This window comes from Myxocyprinus asiaticus, chromosome 8 (genome assembly GCF_019703515.2).
Source record: "Myxocyprinus asiaticus isolate MX2 ecotype Aquarium Trade chromosome 8, UBuf_Myxa_2, whole genome shotgun sequence".
In the NCBI taxonomy this organism is placed as follows: Eukaryota; Metazoa; Chordata; class Actinopteri; order Cypriniformes; family Catostomidae; genus Myxocyprinus; species Myxocyprinus asiaticus.
In genome coordinates, this window is record NC_059351.1 from 5,969,638 (window position 1) to 5,978,761 (window position 9,124).

The window sequence follows — 9,124 nt, forward strand, 5'->3', positions numbered from 1 at the left end:
GCCTTCCCAGAAGAGTTGAAGCTGTTATAGCTGCAAAGGGTGGGCCGACGTCATATTAAACCCTATGGATTAAGAATGGGATGTCACTTAAGTTCATATGTGTCTAAAGGCAGATGAGCGAATACTTTTGGCAATATAGTGTAGATTTACTAGCAAAGGGCATGTGTATGCTTTAGGTTATAGCTGCTATATTCCCTCTTAGCGTACAGATAAAACGTGCATGTGTGTTGGTATTGTGTCTTTACTGTTTGCAGATGGGAGGCAGGTGAATAACAGCACTCATAGCAATGGATTGCTGCCAAGACTACTCAGAAAATTGGCAACTCTCTGAGACTGAAGCTCTGTACATCAGTGGTTCTCAACTGGTTTTGCTTCAGGGCCCAGATTTTACACTGGACATTAAGTGACGACCCAACACAATAGCCTGGGTCACATTTTCTTTTACCTTGCATGGTTTTGTTCATGGTTTTCAAGTGTAAAGGCATGCATGAAGTGACATTATTTTTGTTGTTGATGTCTTGGAGGTCCAGACTTTAAAGCCGTTTATGTTCTTGCCCTTATATCTACAGTGCAATGCCATATAAGCACAGAAAGGTTAATGGATGGATCCTCATAACCATCATTTTGACACATCTCTTTTCTCCTCAGTGCTGTTTAGCAGGTCGGGGCTGTCTACTGTTTGAGAGGTTTGTCTTCCTCTATAGCACTTTAAACTAGAAAATTCTCACTAGAATTGAAATGGGTCACATCAGTTTTGTGGTCTGTGCTGCGTTATCAAGGGAAGTCAGTTGACATGCGCTCCAGAGATACAGTAGGTTAGAGCAGAGCAGATCATTGGCGCAAGAGTTTCCATGATGGCTCGCGCCACTCTCGTGTGAAAACCAGGCATTAATTGCACCGAGATTACAATTAAATTTGCCTCAGGTGGCCGCCGAGAAATAATGGATAGAGAAGCCTGCCATTATTCTGTCCCTGCTTTCTGCTACCATATTCAAACAGACCTGTGACCCACCAGTTGAGCAGCATTGTTGGTCTCTTACCTGAAGGGGGTCTCTGGAAGGAGAATGATGGTGCCTCTCTGAGGACCGATGCCTTCTCTGTCCACGCTGACTCTGCACTGGAGGACTGTGAGAAATAAGAGATAGTTTAAGCACAAAACATAGTACATACTTTCTTGCCATTGTTAAAACACACAGGTATATGACTTAATACCATTGTTCTGGGTGGTTGCCCGCTGATGATGTAAAGTAGCTGGACTCCGGCTCATTTACATTCTGTCTTTTTGGTCTTGGTGAGTCCTGTGTCTGAGAGAGATAGAATAATTGGCATTCATGTACATGTACAATAACAACACTACACACCTTCAAAAATAACATCATTATTTAATGAAAGATGTCTGAAAAAATGTTTGAAAAATAGTGGAGACTGGGTTTGTTTGGCAGCACAGGCTGAATTTACTGTAATTTTGGATTTAATTTCACAAGGGTAAAATCTAAATGTTTCCCCTCCGGAAAATACACTGATTGATTTTGTCAGGACATTTAACCCTCGGTTACTCTTCGGGTCTTTTTTTGACCCGTTTGACATTCCTTTTTAAAATTAAAAATTCATTCATCAGAGCTGTACAAGGCTTAGTGACTTTCCTCTACTTGCCATCTGAACATACCAAAAAAAAAACTGGACTTGATTTGATGAATCTAAATGGTTGCGTGTCAAATTTGACCCGCCATAGGAAATGAATGGGTGAGACTAAAATACAGAGCATTTTTTTGGTATTTGTCAAATAAAATCAATCAATCAGCCACAATGCGGAACACACCCACACAGAAATGATGGGGTGAGACTCTAGTACATCCATTCTATTTTGATATAAGTTTTGTAAGCCTGGTTAACATTTATTAAAAGAGTGTGAGTGGGGTTGGTTGGCACATGTTGAGTAAAGTAAGAGTAGATAACAATTTATGACCTTCATACACACTATTTTCAAACTTTATGCCTCTACATAAACACACACATATAACACATACATAACATGAAATCATGTATTATTATTACACATACTTTACACACAGTTCAAGCAAAGCCAAAATTCTGTTCCCATTCTGTTGTTGCAGTAACTCAGGGCATAACGCCGTTGCATCAGTACCTTTTCGATCCAGGTTTGATTCTGCGTTTGTCGCATTATTTTTCCCATTCTGTTTCCTGTCTCCACTCTTAATATTTTCTTGGTAGTTTCACTATAGTAATATTGTAGTACCCATGTTTTTTGGGCAGAAAACATAGATTTGATACAATTAACAATGGTGTTACTACAGTAATATGGTTTTAATATAGCTATTAACCATGTTTAATTTTGTGGTTACAGTTATTTTACTACAAAATATCCAAGGGCATAGCCAGGAAATTACTTTTGGGTGGGCCTCAATAAAAATGGATGGGCCAAATTTTCACCCACATATTTGTTTTTATACCAAATGTTCCTTAACAACAGGGGTGGCCATTCAAACAGTTCTTTCACACTTTCAGAAATCTGAATTTATGCATTTTTTAAACTATGTTAGAAATATATATAAAATATATATTTGAAGTCAAAGAATAATCTGTAATATTTTGGGTGGGCCTGGGTCTAATTTGCCAGCCCAGCTTTGGCTACACCACTGAAAATACCATGGTGATACTAGTATGGTTTGTCTTGACGGGAAAGGAGGAATGTCTGGATGGGAGAGCAAGAACGAGAGGCAATCGAGAGGATCCAGTGTCCAGCTTCAGTGGGTGGCAGGGAGACGTCCCTGACCGCTGCCCCACCACCAGGAAATGTTCTGGGATGGGGCGAAACATCCGTGATAGGTGGCTCCCAGCTGATGACCCGTAGCTGGACAACTGAAGACACCAGCGGAGGTGTAGCAGGTAGTAATGCCCAGCAGGTTTAGACATTTACCCAAGTAGTTACTGTATCTGTAGAGGACATCAAGACAGATCCATGTTTCATCCCCATTTCATGTCATTGAAGACACACACTTTATTTTATTAAACATCCACAAAGTATTTTAAACATTGAAATAAAATGTCTGAAGAGAGTGAGCTGTTGTTCTTGCGGTGATCGAAGGCTGGGAGTTCGGCGGGCATTTTCTCTTGCTCGGTATCTCAGTCTTGGTCAAATTTAATTGTTAAATTAGACATTGCATGATCAGTAGAGTGTCGGTTTATGGTGCTAATTCTGATTGTGAGGCGGGTTCAAATTCAGCTTTTCCCAAACCACTTTTCTTCCCATGTCATCTCAGCAGTGAAGACAGACTCTTCCTTTGATAAACATGAACATAACATATGGCTTAAAAATAAAATAAAATAACCTTTAAATGCTGAAAATATGTTTTAGCATTTGTTTATGTTTTAACTGACTTTTAAGACATCTATATCAAATATTAATATTTATGTGAATAGATGCGTATATATTTTATGCAATAACGGCATGCCACATATATGTTGGGTATATTTTCCATTTTACTTCAAGTTAAGATGAGGTAACAGAGTTGACACAATCGAACGCTTGAGGTGGCCGTTAAAGGTGGGCTACTATCTACTTTTGGTGTTCCCCATCCCCCATGCGAACAGAAAGGTGATGAGGGGGGCTGTACTTTACACCATCCTCTGTAACTTTAGAATTAAAAACTAGAAAGAACTTTAAAATAAGCACATATACAGTGCATTCATAAAGTATTCAGACCCCTTCCTTTTTTCATATTTTGTTATATTGCAGCCTTATGCTAAAGTGCTTTAAAAAAAAAAAAAAAATGATTTTTGATAACTTTGCAAATTTATTAAAAAATAAAAAATAAAAAAAAAGTATCACATTGACCTAAGTATTCAAACCCTTAACACAGTACTTAGTTGAAGCACCTTTGGCAGCGATTGCAGCTTTAAGTCTTTTTGGGTATGATGCAATAAGCTTTGCACACCTGGATTTGGGGATTTTCTGCCATTCTTCTCTGCAGATCCTCTCATGCTCTGACAGGCTGGATGGGGACCGTCGGAGGACAGCCATTTTCAGGTCTTTCCAGAGATGTTCGACTGGGTTCAAGTCTGGGCTCTGGCTGGGCCACTCAAGGACGTTCACAGAGTTGTCCCTAAGCAACTCTTGCGCTGTCTTGGCTGTGTGCTTAGGGTCATTGTCCTGTTGGAAGGTGAACCTTTGGCCCAGTCTGAGGTACTGAGCGCTCTGGACCAGTTTTTCATTAAGGATATCTCTGTATTTTGCTGTGTTCAGCTTTCCTTCAACCCTGACCTGTCCCCCAGTCCCTGCCACTGAAAAGCTCCCAAACTGCATGACGCTACCACCACCATGCTTCACCGTTGGAATGGTATTGCGCAGGTGATGAGCGGTGCCTGGTTTCCTCCAGACATGACGCTTGGAATTAAGGCCAAACAGTTCAATCTTCATTTCATCAGAGCAGAGAATCTTGTTTCTCACAGTCTGAGAGTCCTTTAGGTGCTTTTTTGAAAATTCCAAGCAGGCTTACATGTGTCTTGCACTGAGGAGAGGCTTCCGTATGGCGATTCTGCCATAAAGCCCAGATCGGTAGAGTGTTGCAGTGATGGTTGTCCTTTTGCGAGTTTATCCCCTCTCCACTCATGATCTCTGGAGCTCAACCAGAGTGACCATCGGGTTCTTGGTCGCCTCTCTTACCAAGGCCCTTCTCCCCTGATTGCTCAGTTTGGCCGGGCGACCAGTTTTAGGAAGAGTCCTGGTTGTTCCAACCTTTTTCCATTTAAGAATTATGGAGGCCACTGTGCTCTTAGGAACCTTCAATGCAGCTGATTTGTTTTGTAGCCTTCCCCAGATCTGTGCCAGTTTCTTTTACCTCATGGCTTGGGTTTTTGCTCTGATATGCATTTTCAGCTGTGAGACCTTATATAGACAGGTGTTTGCCTTTCCAAATCATGTTCAATCAATTGAATTTGCCACAGGTGGACTCCAATCAAAGTGTAGAAACATCTCAAAGATGATCCAGAGAAATGGGATGCACCTGAGCTAAATTTCAAGTGTCAAAGCAAAGGGTCTGAATACTTATGTGAATGTGATTTTTCAGGGGGGTTTTTTATTTATTTTTTTAAGTTATGAAAAATCTGTTTTTTGCTTTGTCATTATGGGGGTATGGAGTGTAGACTGATGTGAAAAATGCAAAAATGCATGAAAAAAGCATTTTAGCATAAGGCTGCAACATAACAAAATGTGAAATAAAATGAAGGGGTCTAAATACTTAATGAATGCACACTATATTTCATTACGCTTATGAGCGAGGTTTCAACTGAAACACTATATTTTTGTCTATAATTGTAGTGTTTTCAGTATATCTATTAAATAAAACCATGACTGTTCACAATTTATTTTCATAATAATTTTATAAAAAATAAATAAAAAAAAAGAAGAAGAAAGGAATAGAGAATGAAGATACAGTTGACATGCATGGGTAAAATGCAGGGGTAAAATTTTAAATGGTTATTAAATGCTGCATGGAGACGCTCTAGAACAATCTGATATAATGTGGGCTGAAATGCCTTCACACGCCTGGGACTCGGGAGCGCCCGTGTTCAGAACTGTTCTGGCGGATTGTTAGGATCCACTTACAAGACCAGCTGTGGGTTAAACACTTCCGAATGTCAAGAGCTGTGTTCAAAGAATTGTGTGCCAAGGTCTGTCATTTCATTGGGCCAGTCACACCAAGCCATCACACACACATAACACGTTGCGTTTCCATGTTTCCATCACCTTAATGCCCATTTTAACAAATGCGAAACTCTACAAAATCCACCTCCTCCTAGCGCATTAAATTAAGCACATTTTGAGAATTGATTCGCATATCAAGCATTTCCATTCAGGATTTCTTATGCGCAATTTCAAAATGCACATAAAAATAGTTGGACGGAAACTCAACTAGTGCCAGCCACATTGCAAAATGTTTTTATATGAATCTGTTGGATATATTTTACTTACCACATGTATCCAAACAAACAAACAGTAAGATAAGAAAAACAGGTCTTAAACCTGCAGCATGCCATACATGTCGTATTATCGTACCAAACACACTAACACTAGGCTATCGGTCCACATAAGATGATTTCAAGAACTTGAGCTTTTCTCTATTCTACAACATCCTCTGTAACTTCAAATCATATCATATCATATCATATATATAACATCAAAATAATGAGCACATATATATTTCATTGTGCTTATCAGCAGGGTTTTAATTGTACTACTCTATTTCAGTCTCTATTTTAATCACTACCGACTAGCCGGGTCAGTTGGGGTTAACGGGGTTAATTATGCATTGTTGTTTTATCCCCCAGTATGTCTAACAAATACAATTATGAATGTTTACAATGTACTTTCATTTTAATTTTCAGGAAGATAATTAGATAACTAATATCTATGAAGCAACAGTTTTTTTAATTGTTGAAAAAGGCTGACATTCTAAAAAACAATTCTGTATATCAATTCATGAGCTAACTAAGCTATAACTTTCATGCTGTAGCCCTCCTAAATAGGGTCTAGCAATGCCTATGGTTTGTATAATTTTTACAAGTTTATGTAGATAAAAATAGTTAGTATTAATTGCAAAATATAAATTAAAACAAATCACAATTATATTATAATATAATACCACATAATATTAATGACATATTCATTACTCATATTAATGATATATAACACAAACATGTGTTGAGTTCTGTTGTCCTGGTTTTAAATAAAAAAAAATATTGTTTTGCTGTGTCGTTTCTTTTGAATCTGTTTTAACACTGTGCCAAGTAACCCAACAACCTGTGCCAACCACGACGCACAAATGTTGGCACAAATGCACAACATAACTTATATCATTCATTTACAAAAGTAAAAAATATTCTGTGACATTGAATGTGTACTTAAGCTTTCATTTGCAAGTAGTTGAGTGATCTTAACAAATGTTCCACCAGAGATATTTAACAAAGAATGAACCCCTATTCAACCCCAGTCTTCCCTACACATTTAAATAATAAAATTAATTTGCACATAGGATCAGCGACTGTCCTCCGTTTTCACCTGAGAAAGGTCGCTGGAATCAGAATGTTGGTGCCTCCCTGGGGACCGATTCCTTCTCTGCCCTCGCTGACTCTTCACTGGAGGACTGAAAAATTAGAGAAAGAACAAAGCATTCTTTTACATACATTATTGCTATTTTGCTAAAAAGTTTCTCTTTCACACACAACTTGATACCATCGTTCTGGGGGGTTCAACGCTGATGATGTGGAGGGAGTGGGCGAGCTTGACGCCGACTCCCATTCAGAGTCCTCCCTAACACGTTGCCTTTTTGAAGGCCGAGAATTCTCTGCCTGAGAGAGAGAGATTTATATATAAGACATACACCCACCGGCCACTTTATTAGGTACAACTGCACATCTACTTATTCATACGATTATCTAATCAGTCAATCCTGTGGCAGCAATGTAATTTATAAAATCATGCAGATATGGGCCAGGAGCTTCAGTTAAGATTCACAACAACCATCAGGATTGGGAAAAATTGTGATCTCAGTGATTTAGACCGTGGCATGATTGTTTGTGCCAGATGGGCTGGTTTGAGTATTTCTGTAACTGCTGATCTCCTGGGATTTTCACGCACAACAGTCTCTAGAGTGTATAGGGAATGGTGCGAAAATGGCTTGTTAATGACCGAAGTCAGAGGAGAATGGCCAGACTGGTCCAAGCTGACAGGAAAGTGACAGTAACTCAACAAAACACACAGTGCTATGCAGAAAAGCATTTCTGAACGTACAGTGCATCCGGAAAGTATTCACAGCGCTTCACTTTTTCCACATTTTGTTATGTTACAGCCTTATTCCAAAATGGATTAAATTCATTATTTTCCTCAAAATTCTACAAACAAAACCCCATAATGATAACGTGAAAGAAGTTTGTTTGAAATCTTTGCAAATTTATTAAAAATAAAAAACGAAAAAATTCACATGTACATAAGTATTCACAGCCTTTGCTCAATACTTTGTTGAAGCACCTTTGGCACCAATTACAGCCTCAAGTCTTTTTGAGTATGATGCTACAAGCTTGGCACACCTATTTTTGGGCAGTTTCTCCCATTCTTCTTTGCAGGACCTCTCAAGCTCCATCAGGTTGGATGGGGAGCGTTGGTGCACAGCCATTTTCAGATCTCTCCAGAGATGTTCAATCGGGTTCAAGTCTGGGCTCTGGCTGGGCCACTCAAGGACATTCACAGAGTTGTCCCGGAGCCACTCCTTTGTTATCCTGGTTGTGTGCTTAGGGTCGTTGTCCTGTTGGAAGATGAACCTTCACCCCAGTCTGAGGTCCAGAGCGTTCTGGAGCAGGTTTTCATCAAGGATGTCTCTGTACATTGCTGCATTCATCTTTCCCTCGATCCTGACTAGTCTCTCAGTTCCTGCCGCTGAAAAACATCCCCACAGCATGATGCTGCCACCACCATGCTTCACTGTAGGGATGGTATTGGCCAGGTGATGAGCAGTGCCTGGTTTCCTCCAGACATGATGCTTGCCATTCAGGCCAAAGAGTTCATTCTTTGTTTCTCATGGTCTGAGAGTCCTTCAGGTGCCTTTTGGCAAACTCCAGGCGGGCTGTCATGTGCCTTTTACTGAGGAGTGGCTTCCGTCTGGCCACTCTACCATACAGGCCTGATTGGTGGAGTGCTGCAGAGATGGTTATTCTTCTGGAAGGTTCTCCTCTCTCCACAGAGAAACGCTGGAGGTCTGTCAGAGTGACCATTGGGTTCTTGGTCACCTCCCTAACTAAGGCCCTTCTCCCCTGATCGCTCAGTTTGGCCAGGCGGCCAGCTCTAGGAAGAGTACTGGTGGTTCCAAACTTCTTCCATTTATGGATGATGGAGGCCACTGTGCTCACTGGGACCTTCAATGCTGCAGAAATTTTTCTGTACCCTTCCCCAGATCTGTGCCTCAATACAATCCTGTCTCGGAGGTCTACAGACAATTCCTTGGACTTCATGGCTTGGTTTGTGCTCTGACATGCACTGTTAACTGTGGGACCTTATATAGACAGGTGTGTGCCTTTCCAAATCATGTCCAATCAACTGAATTTACCAAAG